Below are 24008 nucleotides of genomic sequence, written 5' to 3'. Positions count from 1 at the left end.
AAATGATTGCATTATTAGATGGAAACCAGAGACCTTTCATCTTAGTTTGAATGAGTCTAACTGGGTGGCAACTGCAGGCAGGTGGAGTATGGCTGGACAGTTGGGTCACAGAGGATGTGCCCTGGGGTACCTCATCCTGCAGCCCCTTTCTCCTCTCCCTCCCTTTTTCTCATCTTCCCCACCTGCCATGAACTGAGCATCCTTCCTCTGTGGGGCCCTTCATCTACGATAGCCAAATCTAAGAACTGAAACCTCTGAAAACCATGAGTCCCAAACCAACTTTTTCCACCTCAAGTTGTTCTTGTCAGGTTTTTTTAATCACAGGGACACAAAAGCTGACTAAAAGAGCCCCTGAATTCAAAAGTTAGCATAAGATATAAAAAACTTAGGTACATGGTACAAGCCTAAGAAAAACAGTCCACTGAAACAAAGTAGAGACAGAAACAAAACAATACTTCTAGGGCCATTTTGTTTTTGACACAAGTACCAAAGAAATCCAGTGAGGCAAGGTGCTACATAGGAAGATCCAGCAGTCAGTTACCTCTTATAAAACAAAGTTCAACCATGTACTAAAAGTAATAATTATGCATCAGATGTAAATTTAAAAGTTAAAATGTTAAAAATTTTGGGAGAAAATGTAGAAAATTTCATTTCTGTAGAAAGTAATAACTATAAAAATGATAAATTAGACCTACTATGTAAAAATCTTAGAAAATACAATTTTGAGAATTGCTATGATATCTCAGGCTTTAAGAGAAGAAGAAATGACTCCCTAGGTGTAAAAGCCATATATTGCTATCGTTTTTAATGTTTCAAATAGATACACTTATCACAATAATTGTGTGTATTAATGTAGAAAAATAAATACCAATAATAAAAAAGTTTTGGAAAAGTGTATCTGCTTCAAGTTCACATTTAAAAATGGAAAAGCTGCTTAGAGAATGAGTGATATTGGTCAAATTACCCCATTTCTCATTTATAAAAGAGAAATAATATATCGAAATTATTTCATACATAGTGGCTTACACATAAGAAAATTACAAGCTTGAAAATGTCTCAAGATATAAATTTAGATGCATCATGAAAAGTTCGGATACATGTTTAAATATACACACACATATATTCATATATGTATATATGAACTTATGAAACTTAGTGTAATAAAAGGTCATGCATTATCATAATGAAAATGAAAACACAAGTTATTATAAATGGAAGACAAAAAATATAAAAAATTGGGCACTGCAGAACATGCCCGATGTCCCAGCCACATGAGAGGCTATCTGTGGTGAGAGGATTACTTTGGTTCAGGAGTTTAGGGCCACACAGTTTAGGGCAACATAGTGAGAACATGTCTCAAAAAAAAAGTTAAAACAAAAAATAGCCCCCCCAATACAGGGCATCCCTTGCTTTAACTCCTATGCTCACCTCATCTCTACATCTAGACCAGGGTCTGGGGTTATAGTACTAAAGTTTTCTGGCACAACACACATGTTCTTTTGGAAGCCTCTCTTTGATGGTGCCATAGTCATTGCTGAAGTGATGGTCACTCAGGGATTTAAGTCAAAAAGGCAGAAAATGATAAGGGATTCATAACACTGTCAAATAATTTATTACCACTTAATAAGGGAGGGTTTCAGAATATTCATTGAATTTGATGGTTTTTCATTGCTCATATATGTCAAACTCCTTACTTGAATGGATGGTAACACATTTATTTCCCCCAGTGTGTTGTGAAATTGGCAAGTGAGTAAATAAAACAAGTAGATCAACATTGTTCAGGTTTAGATATTATAGATGATCAACATTTCAAATATGAGTGTGTGAAAAGACACATGGATTGTCTAGCTTCTCATTTTTCTAAGGAATCATGTAAACTAATAATAATAATCAAGTAAACTAATAGAATTTCATAAATCTTAGAATAATATCAATGTAGTTTTTAAAAGGCCATTTTGATACAAAGTGGCTCATACATAAGAAGATTACAAGCTTAAAAATGTTATGTATCTAAGAAATAAAAAAATGTATCAAGATATAAATTTGTCCTAACCTCATCAGGGTTAATATACTAACTCAAGAGTCTTGATCAGGCCATGGAGGTAAGTCTATGTACTGTCCATGTTAAGGTTAAAGAGAAAGATATAGAATAATTCATTCCTGGAGGGGAAGGGCAGGTGAGTTCTAAAGGTGGACAGAGCAGAGCATGAACCCTGAAAAAGGAGTATGCTCACTCAGTACCTCAGCAACTGTCTTCCAAGATGCTCACCATCCTGAAATATACCAGACTTCTTAGTGTAATATGATCATGGAAATTAAGTTGAATCTCTTGAGCATAAGTTGTAGAAATGGAATTCGAATAATAAAATAACAATAAAACAATAAAATAATAATAACAAATAAAATAAAGCAAGGCATTCCATTGTCACAGAAAGGCTATGCAGAATTATTTGTTAATGAAAAGATAAAAGAATCCTTTATTTAGCAATAGAAGCAGTTGGTTTAATATATTAATCCTTTCATAAAATGTTTTTCATTTTTACGTTCAAACTTAATTTTATTTTGTATCCTTTTCCTTTCTCAAAGAGAAAAGTCTTTAATGGCTATAAATTATCATTTTGCTTACCTTTATGTGTAAATTGAAATACACTAATGATAAAATAACACAATATATAGATCATGAAATATTCTATATATTCAAATCATTAATATGAACAGAAAATAAACCCAGGATTGAAGACAAAAAATATTTAGAATTTATTTATACTCTATATTTCTCTACAAATATTTAAGCATTATAATTCACAGATTATTTCTAAGTCTACTGACAAAAAATCATCTTTCACTTCTAACTTGATAATGATATTTAACACAAACATGAAATATTTACAGACAAGTGCATATTGTTTAGATTCTCCTGAAGGAGTGATTTTTTGATTGACAACAATAAAACATTACACTTTTTCCTTCAACTTAAGCCACACCATGCTGTACTCTTTGGGTTCCTAGTGACTTCAAACCCTGTATTTCTGTCAGAAGTTTATGCTACATCCATGACACTTTTTGCTTCCTAAAATCTCTTCGGTCAACTAAAACCATAGTCATATAATTTAATTAAATATGACAAATCTGATCAAATGCCAGTGTAAAAGAGAGGGCTGAATTTCTATTAAAACAATGTTAAATGTCTCAAGCACAGCACAGATGAGCTTCACAAAAAAAATGTTCATATTTAAATAAATGAATGGGTGTGAGATTATTCTAAAGCACCGGGGATAGGGTTTTAGACATATTAAATAATGTTCTACCCCTCAGGCTGTTTTGCTAGTGCCTTTTAGCTTCTTGTTCCCATTTTAAATGGATCCAGGAAGTCATATTTTTCCCAGTAAATGCAGAAAAAAGAATATATCTTTGTGTTTCATGATGTCTTCAGAGGTAAGGATAGGGAGTTCTGGAATCTAAATCAGTGTAAGGACAGGACAGCTTTTCTCAACATTAGAACTATCCTCAGTTATAGAGATTTATCTCACAGAACATGATGTCAGACGAGGGACCTTTGCCAGGATGGCCCTTGTCATCCTGTTCCATTCCTTTTAAATATGGGATTTTATGATGAATTTCATGTGTATTTTTTTTTCATGTTCAGTGCTTTTATGAGAGCTTATCCCAGTAACTTATCATGCTGATGTGCTGGAGGTGTGACCTCAATCCAGTTGGCATACCTAAGCCAAAAGTCAAACCTCTGCTATGCTGAAAATCAGTTTAAATAGAAATAGTACCCTACATTTCCAAATATTGATTTTCCTACCATAAAATGATCTCAGCTCGAAGTATTTAGGGGAAGGAAGGTGGGACAATTAAATCCTAAATACTAATAGATTCAACATAGCAAACTTTAATGTTGAAGTGTCAGGAATCATCTACCTTTCAAAATGCACATATAGTAACTCTGTTACCAAAATTATTAGCCATTAAAAGTTCAGTAAAAATGCGCCTAATAATGGAAAAGTAAATGACAAAAAGAATAAAACATCATAGAATGTTGAAATTTAAAGTGGAATATTATATTAGAATATAATATAAATACTTATTTAATGCTGTTATTGTGTTATTATTCTAGTATATAACAAATATGTATATATATATGTATATATATATATATATACACACACACACATACATAAACATATGTATACATATGGTTCTCAACCATAGTTACACATAAACGTTACCTGGGGAGCATGTAAAATTTATATGTGTGGGGCCTTATCTTGAACCATTTATGCAAATTCTCTGCAGCTAGGTTGAGAACTCCAGTATAAAATGGATAAGCTTTCCATTTGTTTTCCTTCAATGCAGGTGCACACACACATAGGCAATTTCAAAAGCAAACACAGATTCCATACTGGGGAAAAATTTCTCTCTCTTAACGAAGCTTAACATACAATCAAAATAGACTTTGCCTGAAACAAAGAAACAAAGACCTTCATTTTTGTGTCAATTTTAAGAATGAGTACCTCTCAAATAAACTTGAACAGTTATGTTTTCATTTTTTTATGACATTGCTGAATTTTCAAAATTTCAACAATCATTGGTCTTTTAAAAAGACTAAGCATTCATCCCACAAAAGTCAATAATTTCTCTTAAGAGTAATAAAAGATGATATTACAAAAAGATTTCTTATAAAAATTACAAATGTTCCAATATATGAAAATATAGGTTTTTTCAACCTATATTTTCATAGTTTTTTATCTGTTAATTTGTCTTGTAGTGTATGAAGTTTTTATTTTGCTGAGACTCTAGAAAAGCTAACAAGTTTGAGTCTGAACTCTGATCAAATAATATTCAAATTGGTCACATTGTAATAAAAAACAGACATTTTTAAAAATTATGCCCTAGTCTTGTCATTTAACTGAAATAAATAAACTTGTGGGGGGGGTCCAAAATACAGAAACATGAATAAGAATGAAACTGATATTCCAACCTGCCTATAGTGTCTGACATCCAGGACTCAAAGTATCTGTCTTCTGGACAACTTGTACCATCTCAGGGCTACTCAGCTTCCAGATTAATAATGTCATTGGGGGGCTCAGTTGACCATCAGAGTCAGCATGGGATTTGGAGCTCACCGTTACCATGAAATAAATAACAAGCCCCAAGAGTTGTTCAAACATAGTGAATGTTGGAAAACATGAAATGACCTTTTCAAGAAGGCATGCCTTTGTGATCTTTGGTCTTGATCTAGCTTAAATAGCCTAGAGCAATACTTTCTCTTTAAGGGAGGGAAAATAAACCCTGGAAGTCCTAATTTGAATTTCAATAACAACAAACTTAAAAACAGTAACAAGAATTTAATATAATTTCTTGTGAGGCTAAGAGTTCTGTTTAATTTTATTGTTTTATGCAATTCCCCTTTCCTGGTATCAGTGAAAACAATTAAGAGGAGAATGGGTGGTTCAAAGTGCAAAAGTGGCCAAGTTAAATTTGTATGGGCAACAATAAAGATGATGATTTGAGGTTTCTGAAGAGCCATGTATTCATTCTAACCATATTTTTAATCTTCCTATATAAATAAAGCATTTACTGAAAATAACACATGTAAATAAATATCAAATATAGATTATGTTGAAAATCAATTTTAGGAACAACATTGATAGAAACACTTTATTTGTAAGCTAAGGCTTCACTGTGTGCCTAGTACACATGAAGAACAATGGAGTACCCTATGGAACTGGAAATATACAAGAATGAATTTACTTAACCACAAATGCATTTATGAGGACTGTGTTTAAGCACTTAATGACATAGTGATCATCATTTTTGAGTTCTTTATATACTCCAGATATTAGTGCCCTATTTGATATGCAAGTGATAAAAATTTGCTCCCAAACTGTATGCTGTCTATACACATCACTGATATTGTTTCTTTAGCTGAGAAGAAACTTTTTAGTTTGAATCTATCCCATTTATTAATTCTTGATTTTAATTCTTGCAATATAGGAGTCTTGTTAAGGAAGTAGGAGCCTAATCTGATATGATGGAGATTTGGGCCTACTTTTTCTTCTAGTAGATGTAGGGTCTCTGGTTTAATTCCTAGGTCCTTGATCCACTTTGAGTTGAGTTTTGTGCATGGTGAGAGATAGAGGTTTAATTTCATTTTGTTGCATATGGATTTCCAGTTTTCCCAGCACTATTAGTTGAAGAGGCTATCTTTTCTCCAGTGTATATTTTTGGTGGTGCCTCTGTCTAATGAAAGATAACTGTAATTATACGGGCTTGTCTCTGTGTCCTCTATTCTGTACCATTGGTCTACCAGTCTATTTTGTAGCCAATACCATGCTGTTTTTGTTACTATTTCTCCATAGTATAGTTTAAGATCTGGTATAGTGATGCCACGTGCTTCATTCTTCTTGCTAAGAATTGCTTTAGCTATTCTGGGTCTGGTTTTCCAGATGAATTTCATGACTGCTTTTCCTCTTTCTATGAGGAATGTCATTAGAATTTTGAACTAAATCTGTATAATGCAATTTAATTGCAATTTAGTGCAACTTAATTACATTAAATCTGTATAATTCTTATGGTAGTATGGTTATCTTGATAATATTAATTCTGCCTATCCAAGAACAAGGGACTTGCCTAGTATGTGTGAGGCACTGAATTTGATCCCTAGCACCACATAAAACTAAATAAACAAAATAAAGGTTAAAAAAATAGGGATCATCAAATAAGTCCTCCAACATAGTCTCAGACCTATGGAAATCATCTATGATGGCAAATTGGTGTAAAGGCAAAGTCAAGTTATAAGAAGAAGGACCATCTGTCAGGACTATCCTAAAAGCAGTACCAAACAGATACAATTAGCACTTTCTAGGGATAATGACATCTTTGGCACAAACATATCAGCACTTTTGGAATATATACTGTATTTCTAAAGCAAAGAAATACATAGAGTTGTCTTAGCTGGATTCCAGAAAAAAATCATTCAATAAATCCACTGACTCAATTTATTCAGCCATCAATTTTCGTAAAGTTGGGATTAAAATTTGATTCCCATGTAGCTCTACCTACCAGTTTGGATATCACAACCTCTATCCTTCATTGTAACTTAATAAGTTTTTGTAATTTGCTTGTCATTTTATGTGGGCTTTGATAATGTAATTAGGTACATTCTCCCTGGTACTAACAATATGAATTTTGTAAACACACAAAGCTGAGGTCCTGCACCACACTACATTCACCAAGATCCAAGGCATGTTGAGAAGACCCAGAAACATCCATTCCCTCTTTTAACAATAGCTACTTTTCTATGTGCACCTTAAAACTTTAGCAGACAGACACAGACCTCTTACAACTGTTTACCCAAAACACTCAGGACACATTTAAAAATTAAGATTTTTTCAAAAAAATGTATTTAAAATAATATAGCATATTATAAGGTGTCCCCAGTGGGATCTAAACTCAAAAATAAACATATTAAGGTCCCCTTAAGGAACTATTTGTTTTTACCTGAGAGGAGTAGGTATGGCCATCTGAACCACAGACAGGACTGGAATAGACCACTGGACACTGCTTGCAGGTGGATGACGTGAGACCCCTCCACTGCTTATGGCCTACCCCTACTTCTTTCATACTGTTAAAAAGAAAGAAGAAAGAAAGCAACCACGCTTAGTTCATTTAATTTTACAAATACATTTCTATTAACATGGCTTTTCTTTCTTATCAACTCTTGAAAAACAGAATCAGTAAACTATATTCTCATTGTCATTGTATTCATCTCTGCAGTGTTCTTCATTATAACTTTGTTTCACATTTCAATATTTGTATCTAATAAAACCTCGCCTTAAAAATCTTCTGCTGGTTACACATAGACTATAGTTGTATTTCATTGAGTAGATTCTTTCCTTTTAATCTATAGCTGTGAAATGTGTTTTCAATAACCCCAGAAGCAGAAGCAACACTTTTTCAGCAATACAGGACTCATGCATATGGCACTTTCTTTAAAGCTGCCCTTTGTATTCCCTTAGGAACATTGTGGAAAAAAAGAAACATCTAATTTACTGGGTGCTTGAAAATAAGAGCAGCTTACTTTTAGAGGAAATAGTAATAAATTACTACAATTTTCCAGCACCTATCCGTATTTAGAGAACTAAATTAGTAGGTTTAGTGATAACAAACCCCCTTTTATTGTGTAGAATTTCTCAAAATGGATCCATTAGGCTTTGATCTAAAATAACTTGGGTAAAACCATCCTCTCCTGCAAGTATTTGTGTCTTTTCTTGAATTCATCTCTGTTATTCCTCTGCTACTTGTGTGAATAATTTACACAAAAATAGAGAGGGCTTAAAACCAAGAAGAAATGGGATAGAGACTCTGTATCAAAACATTGACTATTTAGAGTTAATTAGCACTCCCTCATTAATAAATACCTGTGGAAAGAGTATAATTTGATGGAAATAAGACTCTTTTTTATCTTTTTCTTATATTTTCCAGAAGTCAAATCTATAAAAAGTGTTCCCAAAGATGGTCTCAAAATACTATTTCAGAAGCATGGGGGGTGAGTGTTTCATTTAGGGAAAAATGTTTATAAGTTTAAATTTGCTAAAATTTAAATGGGCATTAAGACATTTGAAGCTCTTCCCCCACTTCCAAAAAACTTTTCATGAAGTCTACCAGAGTTCCAAGTATATTCCTTCAATTCATTTCATAGTAGAAACAATGAGAAAAAATAGCCAGACTCTCATTCCTGATTAAATAATTGGCATAAAATCCTAATGTGAATTAAAATAATTACTGGAAAACTGGGCTATTCTATGCCCTTTAAGATTCAAATTCCAGAACTTCAGCAAGGGGGATGAAAAAAATTAAACATTCTACGGTCACTGTTTTCATTTTGTGTAATCAAAATAAGGTAAAATATTAGGCAAAATTATTTTCTCTCCAGATACATTAGGGAAAGTATTTATTTATTTATTTATTTATTTATTTTTGGTACCAGGAATTGAACTCAGGGGCACTCGACCACAGAGCCACACCCAAGCTCTATTTTTTATTTTTAAATAGGAATAGTCTTATGAGTAACTTAGCACCTCAGTAACTTTTGATGAGGCTGGCTTTGAACTCGTAATACTCCTGCCTCAGCCTCCCTAATTGCTGGAATTACAGGCGTGTGCAACTGTGCCTGGCCCAAGTTTGGGTTTCTCATCACTGAAAAACATTTTATTAGAATCAAATACAACCATAATAATAAATCAGATGCATATAGAATTGTTTATGTATCCTTTTGAATTTGCCTTTTTGTCCCCTTTCCTAATGAATCAGCCTTAAAAATCCTCATGAAGTACAGAAACTAAAAAATTGTTATAATAATGACCTTCTTTTATAAATATATGTTTGGATGACTTACTAAAAAAATCTTTATCATTTATTTCAAAGAATAAATATATCCAGAAATAATTTTTAATTGCAAGATTTACTAGAAATATTTAACATTGAACAGATCTTAAACAGTGAAATTATAATGTACTTGTCAAGTAAGTTATGAGGTAAAACAAGCTTGTTTATTCTTGATCTGTTTGAGGTCACCCTTGTTGAAAAGAGATAAACTTTTTCAGATTCTTAAAGTAGATCACTAAAAATGATGAGGTTTCTGTGTAGTTTTGCTCCTGATGAGGATTTTCTCAAGTGAAATATAATCATCAAGATCAGAGTATGCATATATTTATATTTCAGTTGAATGTTATGGCAAAGTATAACATTGCCTAAACATAATATGTAGTTATACTTATTTTAAAATAAATAGAACATTAGATGACATTAAATTAATAAGAATTTGTGTTAAATGAATATAATTCATACTATATAAAGAAGAGTAAATCTTGCAGTTTTTATTATGGTTAAACAATCCTAAAATGCTTAATATTTTGTCATCCAAGGATGATTTTGATAGAGCAGATTTCCACTTTAGCACAATAGTTTAGAAAACTAGGACCTAAATTTGAAATCTGAAGTTCTAAATTTTATAGTTTTTATGTGTTCTTAAATCATCTCAAGACTGGTACATCACACATGAAAAAATTAATTACATTCCCTTTTCAATGAATCAGATTACATTTCAGTACAATAAAGAGCAGTATAAAAAATGCTTTTTTCCAAATTTTTTAAAATTAAAGGCATTTTAAAAGTTTTTTTTAATTCCAAGTTGAAATTAGTGGAGAAAAACAAACATTTCTAACAATCTTATTACTTAAATAAAAAATACTTTAACAAATGTACCATTTAACAACGTACTGGTAAAATCAGTATACATACAAAAATAAGATTATCTTCATTATTTCAAAGAACAAAATACCAATAATTGATGAAACAAGGCTTTTATAAGTGAAAAAAACTTATAATTCATCATTGTTAGAAAAAAAAACTAACAATATAATGCAGCAGACACTTGGGCAAATAAAGTGTTCCATTAAAATGGTCTTAAGAGGGGCTAGGGCTGGGGCTCAGTGGTAGAGCACCTCATAAAAACAAATAAATAAATAAACAAACAAACAAATAAATAAATAATAAACAAAGAAATATATTGTATTCATCTACAACTAAAAACATATTAAAACAAACAAACAAAAAAATCCCCATTTCTCCTGATGGGCAGAATCATAGCCTCTGGTACAGCAGTTCCCTGTGTTTCTTCTTCATTAGCAAAGCAATGAGGAAACTTCTTAGAAAAAGGCAGGGGTGTGGGGGAGTTAAGAGGTTCTGAGTAACTGATAATTTCTAATGACAGATGTCAGAAAGCCTTAGCTGAAGGCTTAGCCATAGGAAGATATGCAGGTTGCCGACATTGTAGACATTTGTGACTTCAGTTCTGTGAAGTACTTCACTTGTCCAATTATATGTATCTCTGTTCATCATAGAATAAATTTTTGCATTTCAAGATTCCTTTTATCAGAAAAGTATCTTGTGACTCAGAATTTTTTTGGTTTAGCATCAGGTGTGCTTCTCAGAATTAACGTTATTTACTATTTTATTAATTGAAATATTCTGTTCTCAGGAAGATCAATTTTTGTAGAAGAAGGTCATAGTTAAAAATTTCTGATATAATATCTCTGTATTTATTTTATGTTATATATAAACACATGTAATTGTACGTAAGTGAAGTTCATCTTTTATTGTTGGTTTTTAATTGCATTTCAAAGTTCCTACTTTAGGGACAGCAATGTGTTTCTAAGACAGAGATGATGTCAGGCCTAGACAGGCAAAGGAACATGCTTAGGATAAGGTAAGCTGATGCAAGCTATCAGAATGGTTGCCTGGCAACTGGGAACAGAGAAATGACAGGTGAAAAAACTAGATCTAGCAAGAACATTTCTGCACATTTCGTCAAAATATCGCAGATATAAAAAATACCTCTTAACCATTGGGTATAAGTCTAATTTTTTAAAAAAATACCAAGGGTCACTTGCTATTAATTATTTTGAATTATTATCTGATAGGGTAATTGGTAATATAATTTGTTTCCATTCATGACATACAAAATTCAAGATGACTGAAAAATTCTCAATATATTTTGGAAAAACTCTTCCAGGAGCAACTGTGAAACATATACCTTCCAAAGAACTATTAATAAAGGAGACTTTGCTTTACAATTCAAGCTAAAAATCTATTGAGTTTCTAATTGCATTGTAGATATGCCCATATTTCCCTTAAGAAGCAAAAAGGAAAAAAATGTAATTAGAACCCAGGGAAATGAAACACTAAGTAAAAATACATGATAAACAAAGTCAGGGTATATTTTCCTCAAAATTTCCTTTTTAAATTTCATAATGCAGAGAACTAAGTTATTTTCCTACCAATATAACTGTCATTTTATTTCTAATTGCTGAAAATTTAAAATGACAAACAGAAATTTAATCCACTGGTGTCATTTTTCTACACATCTCCTTTCCAGGGAGTAGAGTCATATTATCTTCTGATTATCTGAAGCATCACCTTGTATTTCTTATTCATTTTTTTTACTCTAGCCTGTTCTATACTCTAGTATAGATCTCCCACATCAGTCTCATATGAAAAACAACAATTTCTAATTTCTCTAATAAGTACTATGTTAATCACCACTACACTTGTTTGCTCATTTAAGGTCTACTTAATTTCTGTTCAGCTAATCGTGTTGTGCATTTTAACAACATAATTTTAAAGAAGCATCCATATTTTGGAGTTTCTATCAATTTTCCAAACAGGATAAATGATGTTACCAAAATGATTAAAAAAGAAAAAAATAGCGACCTAATCCCAAGTTGATTTGTTTCACATAGAACTGTGCCATTAATCAGTCATGACAATTCAGTAACTTGTCATGGGTGTAAATTTCTTCAGTGGAAATTTTAGGTTTCATCATTATGAATCATTAAATCTTTTTTTTTTTATCTTTTTTTTTTTTATTGTTGGTCGTTCAAAACATTACACAGTTCTTAATACATCATCTTTCACAGTTTGATTCAAGTGGGTTATGAACTCCCAACTTTACCCCGTATACAGATTGCTGTTTCACATCAGTTACCCTTCCATTGATTGACATATTCCCTTTCTAGTGTCTGATGTATTCTGCTGTCTGTCCTATTCTCTACTATCCCCCCTCCCCTCCCCTCCCCTCCCCTCCCCTTTTCTCATCCCTGTTTAATGTAAATCTTCTTCTCAAGCTCTTCGTCCTTACCCTGTCCTTGTTTACTCCCCTTATATCAAAGGGGTCATTTGGTATTTGTTTTTTAACGATTGACTAGCTTCACTTAGCATAATCTGCTCTAATGCCATCCATTTCCCTCCAAATTCTATGATTTTATCATTCCTTAATGCAGAGTAATACTCCATTGTGTATAAATGCCACATTTTTTTTATCCATTCATCTATTGAAGGGCATCTAGGCTGATTCCATAATCTTGCTATAGTGAATTGTGCTGCTATGAACATCGTTGTAGCAGTGTCTCTGTAACATGCTCTTATTAGGTCTTTAGGGAATAGACCGAGAAGGGGAATAGCTGGGTCAAATGGTGGTTCCATTCCCAGCTTTCCAAGAAATCTCCATACTGCTTTCCAAATTGGCTGCACCAATTTGCAGTCCCACCAGCAATGAACAAGAGTGCCCTTTTCCCTGCATCCTCTCCAGCACTTATTGTTGTTTGACTTCCTAATGGCTGCCAATCTTACTGGAGTGAGGTGGTATCTTAGGGTAGTTTTGATTTGCATTTCTCTAACTGCTAGCGATGGTGAGCATTTTTTCATGTACTTATTGATTGATTGTATGTCCTCCTCTGAGAACTGTCTGTTCAGGTCCTTGGCCCATTTATTGATTGGGTTATTTGTTATCTTATTGTCTAATTTTTTGAGTTCTTTGTATACTCTGGTTATTAGGGCTCTATCTGAAGTGTGTGGATTAAAGATTTGTTCCCAGGATGTAGGCTCCCTGTTTATCTCTCTTATTGTTTCTTTTGCTGAGAAAAAACTTTTTAGTTTGAGTAAGTCCCATTTGTTGATTCTAGTTGTTAACTCTTGCGCTATGGGTGTCCTATTGAGGAATTTGGGGCCCGATCCCACAGTATGTAGATCATAACCAACTTTTTCTTCTATCAGATGCCAAGTCTCTGATTTAATATCAAGCTCCTTAATCCATTTTGAGTTAACTTTTGTGCATGGTGAGAGATAGGGGTTCAGATTCATTTTGATGCAAATGGATTTCCAGTTTTCCCAGCACCATTTGTTGAAGATGCTATCCTTCCTCCATTGCATGCTTTTAGCCCCTTTATCAAATATAAGATAGTTGTAGTTTTGTGGATTGGTTTCTGTGTCCTCTATTCTGTACCATTGGTCCACCCGCCTGTTTTGGTACCAGTACCATGCTGTTTTTGTTACTATTGCTCTGTAGTATAGTTTGAAGTCTGGTATCGCTATACCGCCTGATTCACTCTTCCTGCTTAGCATTGTTTTTGCTATTCTGGGTCTTTTATTATTCCATATGAATTTCATGATTCTTTTATCTATTTCTACAAGAAATTCCATTGGGATTTTGATTGGCATTGCATTGAACTTATAGAGAACTTTTGGTAATATCGCCATTTTGATGATGTTAGTTCTACCTATCCATGAGCAGGGTATATTTTTCCATCTTCTAAGGTCTTCTTCTATATCTTTCTTTAGGGTTCTATAATTTTCATTATATAAATCTTTCACCTCTTTTGTTAGGTTGATTCCCAAGTATTTTATTTTTTGGGGGGATATTGTGAATGGAGTAGTTGTCCTCATTTCCGTTTCAGAGGATTTGTCACTGATATACAGGAATGCCTTTGATTTATGCGTGTTGATCTTATATCCTGCCACTTTGCTGAATTCATTTATTAGCTCTAATAGCTTCTTTGTAGACCCTTTTGGGTCTGCTAGGTATAGGATCATATCATCTGCAAATAGTGATAATTTAAGTTCTTCTTTTCCTATTTTTATGCCTTTAATTTCTTTTGTCTGTCTAATTGCTCTGGCCAGTGTTTCGAGGACTATGTTGAACAGAAGTGGTGAGAGAGGGCATCCCTGTCTTGTACCAGATCTTAGAGGGAATGCCTTCAATTTTTCTCCATTCAGAATGATGCTGGCCTGTGGCTTATCGTAGATTGCTTTTACAATGTTGAGGTATGTTCCAGTTATCCCTAATTTTTCTAGAGTTTTGAACATAAAGGGATGCTGTACTTTGTCGAATGCTTTTTCTGCATCTATCGAGATGATCATATGGTTCTTATTTTTAAGTCTATTGATGTGGTGAATAACATTTATTGATTTCCGTATATTGAACCAGCCTTGCATCCCAGGGATGAATCCTACTTGATCATGATGTATAATTTTTTTGATATATATTTGAATCCGATTCGCCAGAATTTTATTGAGGATTTTTGCGTCAAGGTTCATTAGAGATATTGGTCTGTAGTTTTCTTTCTTTGAAGTGTCTTTGTCTGGTTTCGGAATCAGGGTGATGTTGGCCTCGTAGAATGAATTTGGAAGTTCTCCCTCTTTTTCTATTTCCTGAAATAGCTTGAAAAGTATTGGTGTTAGTTCCTCTTTAAAGGTTTTGTAAAACTCTGCTGTATACCCATCCGGTCCTGGACTTTTCTTAGTTGGTAATCTTTTGATGGTTTCTTCTATTTCCTCTATTGTTATTGGTCTGTTTAGGTTGTCTATATCCTCCTGACTCAATCTGGGCAGGTCATAAGCCTTAAGGAATTTATCTATGCCTTCACTATCTTCTATTTTATTGGAGTATAAGGATTCAAAATAATTTCTGATTATCTTCTGTATTTCTGAAGTGTCTGTTGTGATATTACCTTGAGCAACCTATGAATCTTTAACAAAATTATTTTCATGAAGACACTCAACAAATTCAGGAGCACAAAGGGTGCATATTGTTCATGTGTTGATTTCAGAATTTGAGGTAGTGTTACCAAGTAAAATGAATGTATCATTATGGCATAAAGGATTAGGTTGCCTGGAACAAGAAATTTCTAGGAATGCAAAAGTTGCAAAGCTTGGTCATTTAAAGGTAGCAAATGACAGACATGGAGGGAATTCTGTCATATGATAACTAAAGAAAGTGAGAAGATGAAAACATGGTTATGTTTAAGAAGACATGATTTCTGTGAAAGTATACCTAAAAAAAATAGGTGATCCTTAACACTTAGGTTACAATTTCAAGAAACCATGCCAATAAATCATGATAAATAATATAGTATGTTTATGTACTATAAATACATATATAAATATACATATGAATAGATATTTTCATAAAACTTTCAATTCCTGAATCTGACTTCATGTATTAGAAATTCTTAGTTTTACAGGCCTTAAAAATGCAAAAAGAATAAAATGTCAAATTATGCATTATGTATTTAACTTAAAAGAAAAACATTAGCATATAAATCATAAATTCTTAGATATATTTCCTCCTTTCTATGTATGGCAATATTAACTTAATTCTTATTGACTTTGCTCCAATGCAAGAATTTGCCTATAATTCAATAAAACAGCCTTCAAGTCAAGAGAGAGTCTGTACATTTCTTAACCGGTGGCAACTTGGTACATTTCTTGTCCACTCAATATGCTTAACATTTCATTTCCTTCAGGCAGTTGGTTTGTTAAATTCTGTCAGAGTTGTGGAAGAGTTCTGTTTTAAAATTGGACTGGCTAGTCATGTTTCATATCCTACTGGCTGTAGCTCTTTAGAAAAGAAGGCCACCCTCACTGCTTCTTGCCATGGGTCTTAGGAAAGGACAGATGGGATTCACAGAGTGCAGTCAATTATCTTGTATGGGGAGAAACAAGCAAACTTATGTGAACATTGAATTTGTATGAAACTTCTTGAAACTACAGCAGCTACTACATATTTTAAATGATTTATGGCATCTAGATGTCATTAATTTGAGTATTAAAATAAAATAGTATAAATTATGACAATTTTAGTGAAAACAATTACTTCAAATATGAAAAACATTATGCTAGGGAGTATTATGAGCAATGTGGATATAAAACAACAAATACTATATAATAAGTTGACATAGTATATCTATCATATGAATAAAAACCTTACTTGCTTCATATATTCTATGAAGAATAAAGATTCACTTAAAAATCCCATGTCTAGACATATTTTAAAACATATTGGTAGAAATAATTGTTAAAAGGTGCCTTCTGAAACCATTCCTAACATAAATTGAATACATCCTAATAAACGGTTGTAATGATATATTTTAAACATCAACTATGCTTACCAGACTAGCGGAGAGGATCTACCAATATTATCAAGGAGCCAAAGTAAGTAGTGATGTAGAGTACCTGCTTCACAGAGGTAATAAGATATTAAACATTAGTGTTTATACTTTAAAGAGTAGTGTACAATTTATAATGAGTACCTCTTTCTTTGAACATATCATTAAAAATGTTTGCACAGTTATATTGTACTAAGGAACAATACAGTTGAAATTGCATTTATATCATGTTTTGTTGTTTCTGTACATAGATATTAATATGAAAAGCCCTTTAGTGAGGGAAATTTTCTATCAAAGAAGATTTTACTGATCTTATCTGAAAGTTATGTTATCATCAAGAGACTTGAATTATGAAAAGGTGATAATGATATTTAAATACATACCCTGTTAAATAGTTTTTTTAAATGGTAAGGATAGTCATAATTTGTGAGAACATCAATAATTTCAAAATTTCAAAATAGACAACTACAAATGACATGAATGTATTGCTATATCTCTTCAATCTGACTCTCAGTGGATTGAAGGAGTAATACAGGTTTGAAATATATAAAATGCAGATGATATTAAATGCAGATTACAGGAATCTAATCTCCACTGTTGTTTCTACATATTTAACTCCAAACAATATTTTAATAAATAAATATATTTTCAATAAAACCATGGAAATGTGTATTCCACTGCAAAGTATACTTACTGTATAAGATATAAAGAATCAGTGCATTTGTGGACTAGGAGTATCCATAAATCTCTTTCCAACAAATTATATGGCAACATATTGGAAATTCATATCCTATGTATGAAAAACTAATTGCCAGAATAATAGCTATACACAATTCAAATCCTTGGAATACATGTTATAAAGTTACGTTTTGAAGCAAAATCTACCAATTATGCCATGTCTGTGTATGAACATAATACAGTGAAATCCACTTGTGTGTGTATGTGTGTGTGTTCGTGTGAATATATATATATATATATATATATATATCATTACATATAATAATAATATAAGGCAGATCAGCAGAGTAGAACACAGGGATCAGGTGGAGGGAAAAGGGAAGGTACTGGGGAATGAAATTATGTTATTTCCACATACTAATATGGCACAATGAATCCCACTATTATGTACAATTATACTATAGCAAGAGCAACAATTACAAAAAGGAATTAGAGTCAAATTTTAAATAAAAACAAAAACTGGAAAGAACCCGTTATGTGAGTTTCCACCACACTATCCACTGGAAATAAGGAAAGTAAAATCATAAAATATGTTACTTAAGATATTTAAAAGTGGGGAGGGGGCATGGATCTGGGGTTGTGGCTCAGCGGCGGAGTGCTTGCCTAGCATGTGCGAGGTCCTGGGTTCGATCCTCACCACCACATAAAAGTAAATAAACAAAATAAATGTATGCGGCTGGGGATATGGCTCAAGTGGTAGCCCCTTCGCCAAGCATGCGTGAGGCACTGGGTTCGATTCTCAGCACCACATAAATATAATGTAAAGATATTGTGTCCACCTAAAACTAAAAAAAAATAAATATTTTTTTTAAATATTTAAAAGCCATCGTATACCAATTTGGGAATAAATGTATAGCAAACACTTAAATGTTCTGTTTATTTATTTGCATAATAAAAGTCAAAGTACTTTGCCTTTTGAGAATAGAGAAATACCACAAGGAAAAATGCTTTGAAATCAAACATCTTTGCAAATGTGTTGAATTACAGAGAAAAGGAGAAAAGAATGTATATCTACATATTTTGTCAAAAGATATTTCATGTTTTCCCTTTAATGTTTAAACCTAAAGAACTGAATTGAATCAAACATTTCTGGTAAATTGATTGTTACTGAAGTTTGTTTGCTGATAAGAATTTTCTCTGTGAGAAGGGAAGAAATGGCTAGACATCTTCAATAGGAGGAATATTTTTTGTCCATGTACAATGGAATCCTTTGAAAAAATGGTTTGTAGAGGTACTCATCCATGTTAAGTTTATGAAAGGCAATGTGGCATTCAAGTGTCATAGTGTATTTTCTTAAGTTGGATGACAATTCACAAAGGTTTGCTTTTTTATTGTACTTCAAGACATGCAATTATATTTTTCTTCTATGTGATTTTATGCATCAATAGTTTACAATAAAGATTAAATTTAAAGAAAAAGTTACTCTGAGTTTCAAGACAATAAAATATTCTAAAGCAATATTGTAGAAACTGATCCACAAATTTATAGTTAGATTTTCATATATATTTATATATCCTAAAATGTGACAGACACATATATAGTAATAATATCTATAAATTTAGCAATTCTATTTTATGTTATTCTTTAAATCATAAGCTTAGGAAGGGGGGAGTTTAGGGAAATGAATGACTTTCCTTAAGCTTCTGTGGCTTATAATTCAAAAATTTGGATTTCAAGTGACACTGTTTTCATTTCACCATTTATGTTTCTTGTCATGAATGTCCACATAAGAATTTAAATGTTTAGGAAAACCACATTTCAAATATTTTATAAATTTCTAGATTAGTATTACAAGTAATAAAACAAAACAAAATTATTATCCCAATTTTTACTTTAACAGTTCCACCACCACTAAAAAATATTGTCTAATAATACATATGACTAATTAAATGTAAAACTTACATAAAGTGAAATTGATAATATAACATCATATATTTGATTCTCACTTGGGAATCTGTAAAATGACTAATGGACTATGCATTGATTGTTTCACTTATTGAATGACAGATGTGCTTTCATTCCTGATTTGAACATATAAGAATAGTCACTAAGTCCAACTTATTGTATTTAAAATAAGAACTAGAAACTTCCTCAGATTTTTCAGTCATGAATGTTTCCAAGTAGAGCAAGTTTTCAACCATTAATTGTGTTAACAACTTAACCTTGAGGAGCTCTCTGGCATCAACACCAATCAAACTACAAACTCATAAAAGATGTTCACAAAAAAACAAATGTGTGATTCTTAAAGACAAGAGAGATTCTATATTTGGAAAAATACATGCACATTTAAAAAATAACAGTGACAGACACATAATTATAAAGGAAATAATATTCTACCTAAAAGAAAATAATTAACAATGGACCATTTCTCAAAAGTCATGAGAAAATATTCTGTTTGAAAATTCAAAATATTTTTTGTATTTCAAAATATGTCTTGATCAAAAATTCTTTTCATTTTTGTTCATTTATAAACAGAAGGAAATGTTTTAGCTCATCTTCAAGAAACAGGCCTGACAGCTTTAACAGAAGCGTTGAGCCATTAAATGCTGCATTTTATTTAAGAAAACAGTTATTAAAGGCCAACCAAAGTTCAGGGAAGAAAAACATAGCTTTTCCTTCATGTACTCTCTTCACGGAAGTCATAATTCTTAACTCATTTCTTGCTTTATTGGAAAAAGAAGTTTACAAAAATAAAAAGGAGAAGGGAACAACCATATTTTGCTTGTGTGTGATTTATAAGCTTAAGAGTATAAAACCTTCACGATGAATTGGCTCTGATAGTATAGTATATGTTTCAAGTTAACAACTAATTATTAAAATTAAACAAAAAGCCTATTTTTTTTAACTCTATGGTATTTTTCTCTCTACTAGATTTTATTTGTTTCCCATCCTGAAAAATATATACTTTCAAGCATATGTTGACTCTCCAGTGCCATCCAAGTAATGTCATATTTGCAACATGGAGGGACGATCTTCAAGAAATGTTATCTCAATAACTTGTACCATACCTAAAAGTTCATGAAAAAAAGCCCTTCAAAAGCATTTTTATTACTTTTATTTATCACAAGTCTTATTTTCTAACCTACCAAGAACACTTACTCACCCTATGAATATACCTATTATGTGTTCAGGAACTATTTTACAATCTGAAAAATATAGGGGGAAAGAGTCTCTGAATTCATGGAACTCAAATTTATTTGTAAACAAAAAGATAAATGTAGCTTATAGTAGGGTTTTGCTGTGGTCCAGGAAGAGGTCTGGACAATCTATTGCCTATCTCACCTACTCTTTCATCTTTCAAGTCCCAACACGGATATCATTTCTTTTGCAAAATATTTTCTGACTCCCCAAGCATATGTGCACTAACAATATGGTGTCCCTCATATTCCTTTATTATAATGATCACCTCTGTAGTATTTTTCCCATTTGATGCAAGGTATATTCACACTTCTCTAATTCTGAGTCTCTATCTTGCTCCTATGACATTGATCAAATCATTAATGCCTGTGCTTACTGTTCTTTTCTTGCTTACTTCTGCCATTTCTCCTAGCTCTAAAGTTTGGGAGCTAATGGAGCCACTTAGAAAATAGGCTACGTTCTACAGCCTAAAAATATCTCTCACCTTATGTTGAGCCTCACCATTCACAGGCAAGCAGAAAGCAGCTGGGCAGTAAAAGATGTCATTGGAATCATAGCATGAGATTGTACACAAATTGGATTTGACTGCCGCATCCTCTGGAGTGGCCATACTATTTTGCTTTCTGTGCAATTTGCCCAATTACATTCCTGCCTTTCCTTAGATTAGATCATGCTTCCAGAAATAGTGTCTTAAGATTGTGGAGTGCATTGGTTTCCTATGTCTGCTACATTAGATTACCCAAAACTTGCTGATTCTAACAGAAGTTTAATCTCCCAAATCTGGATCATCAAAGTCTGAGAGCAGTGTCACAGGACTGAAGTCAAGATGTTGGCAGGAGCACAGTCTCTCTGGGGGTTCCATGTGACTATGTGTCCCCTGCCTCTTCCAGCTTCTGGGAGGTATCTGCATTCCTTGGCTTATGGCCTTATCTTTCTATCTTTGTTGCATTTCAAATCCTCTTCTTCTCTGTGCATCTCCATCAGAATTTTTGTCTCTCTCTTATAAAAATACACATGATAGCATTTAGAGCTCACCCTGATAATCCAGGAAAAACTTCCTCTTCTGAGAAACTTTAATTGCATTTTTTCCCACATTTGGTAATATTCCTTCTAATAGTAAATAAGATAACATTTGCCAATTATGGAAAAAAGGTGAGGGCATAAAAATTTGAGGACTGCCATTTAGCTAATTTCAGAGAACACACTTGGTAAAAAGAGATTTCACCTTTCTCACAACAAAGAAGCTTCAGGAATGAAGTCAGGATTAGAAAGATGCCTTAACTAAGCCCATTCATGAAACCATCTGTTTGGTGCGTTTTGCCCTTTGCCTCCCCTAATCCACTCTTTTACATCTAAAAGGAGGATGTACGGTTGGTCACAGTGATACTTTGGGACTCAGGCATCACCTTCAGCTAGCTTTACTCTTCTGCAAATGCATGTTTTGCTTACTCATGAAAACAGATATAATTCATTTCTCTTTCAGGAAAAACAATACAACAATAACAAACCTAAAGCTCTAGGTTTACTATCCATGGTATTTCACATTCATCTCATTTTCTCAGTGAATTAGATAATCAATTTTATTTTTTATGTGTGTCATAGACTGTATCAGTGTTTTAGTAATGATGAGTGGAAAACAATGAAATCCCCATTTTCTACCAACAAAAACTAAATGTCCATGACATGAACACTTGTCTTCTGCTTATATGTTTTACTGATAGAAGAATAGAGGATGGAACAAGTGGGTTGTTCTTCTCTTTGTGCATTCAGCAGTAGTGGTCATTGGGAGAAAGTTGAATCAGAGTGGTGAGAAGACAGGCTTAATATAATAGCTTAGGGCTAGATACAGGCTCAGGAGCATCCAAGGTTGACAGCAGAGAAGCCATTGCAGTATAACAAAAATTGGATTTACCCAGTGTTGTTTCTTGGCTTTCTTCTCATGATAGTTAATTGTGTTTTTGTTCTTTGCTATTCAATATTTTCCAAAACTATCCTGCATGCTCTCCCCTCTCTCCATAATATCTTTTCACCATTTTTTTTTGTATTATTGGTAGTGGGAATCAAGCCTAGGACCTTACGAATGCTTGACAGCACTCTATCACTAAGGCTTACCTCCAGCCCTGTCTTCACTGTTTAAATCATAAATCATTGTTCTCCAGTATGTTTTTCTGAGCCCAGCATTAAGTAAGTATTTAATAAAATCATTGAATAAATAAGTAAAGGAAGGAAGAAGAAAGAAAGGAAAGAAGGAAACTAAATTTCCTGGTTCAAGCACTAACAATGACTATTATTTAGTTAACTTCATGCCCACTCAGAAGAAATTTTATTGCATAATTATAAATGTTTTATAAATACTTTGTCAATTAAGTCCTTGGTAAATGTAATTAGTTTTCATATAAAACCTCATCACTTAGAATAAAATAAAAATAATAGACTTGGCTCTGGATTCAAACAAAAGTCTTTTTGCTCCTAACAATTATTTGATGTCATAACCTAAAGGAACATGACAAAGCATTTTATATAGTCTCCTTCAGTTGGTTCAGCCTACCAAGGATCCTTTTCAGCTTTGAGTTTTAGAATACTTAGCATGCTTTCCATGACTCATTTAGGAAGCAAGCAATCAGGAAATTAAAAATTGTCTTTTCATATCTGTAAGGGTGAGAGTGGTTTATATAGGCTTCTTTTAAATGCTTTGCTTATTTTAATAACATTATTAATTTGCTGTATTTTTTGTTTTGTTTTGTTTTGGGTTCCTCATATGACTTTTTTTAGTATAATAAAATCATTGGACCTATAGGTTTCTTTGAAAACTAACACAGTGCCTCTTACCCTTCTAATAGTTTTTCTGTCCCACTGATAGTCACTAAATACAGAGTAGCTTATAAGTTCATAACTGCCCCACTAACAACCTGGACACAGTGCAGAAAGATGACTGAGAATTTATCATGTTCAGTGTTACTTTACTGACCGGTAGAATTGTTGGGAAGAATAAAGGTTTTGGGGTCCGGGTGTGTAGGTTTCTATGCTAAACTGGCCTGGAAGATGCTCCCTCTCCAAAGAATTGGTCACTGTCTCCCTATATTGAAGAGATGATCAAATAAGTAACATATTCTAGTAAAGCTCTGTTATCAACTTTGGATCACATAGTTACATTTTTGTACTCTCTTTTATGTGGTATCTTTAGCATTTGTTTGATCAAATGCATGCCTGGATTAATTTGGATTTTGCCTTTCAGGAAATAGAGAGAGCTTCTGGTTTATCTTATTTTAATGCTTTTTGTATATTATTTATGCACCCTAGCTTATGTAAAATCATGTTCCATGGGTTACTGCTAAACTGATT

At 32.7% G+C, this 24008-nt stretch overlaps 1 long non-coding RNA gene across 1 annotated transcript in view; it reads right to left on the bottom strand.

Annotated features, from left to right (window-relative positions):
• LOC144372429 (uncharacterized) overlaps window positions 1-7628 on the bottom strand; it is a 63910-nt gene extending 56282 nt beyond the window's left edge. The window contains exon 1 of the long non-coding RNA XR_013432446.1: window positions 7507-7628. This is a non-coding gene — a long non-coding RNA (uncharacterized LOC144372429). The remainder of the gene's footprint in view (window positions 1-7506) is intronic.
• Between the last annotated feature and the right edge of the window lie 16380 nt (window positions 7629-24008).

This window comes from Ictidomys tridecemlineatus, unplaced genomic scaffold (assembly GCF_052094955.1).
Source record: "Ictidomys tridecemlineatus isolate mIctTri1 unplaced genomic scaffold, mIctTri1.hap1 Scaffold_103, whole genome shotgun sequence".
NCBI lineage: Eukaryota > Metazoa > Chordata > Mammalia > Rodentia > Sciuridae > Ictidomys > Ictidomys tridecemlineatus.
This window is presented reverse-complemented; position numbering and strand designations above follow the sequence as displayed.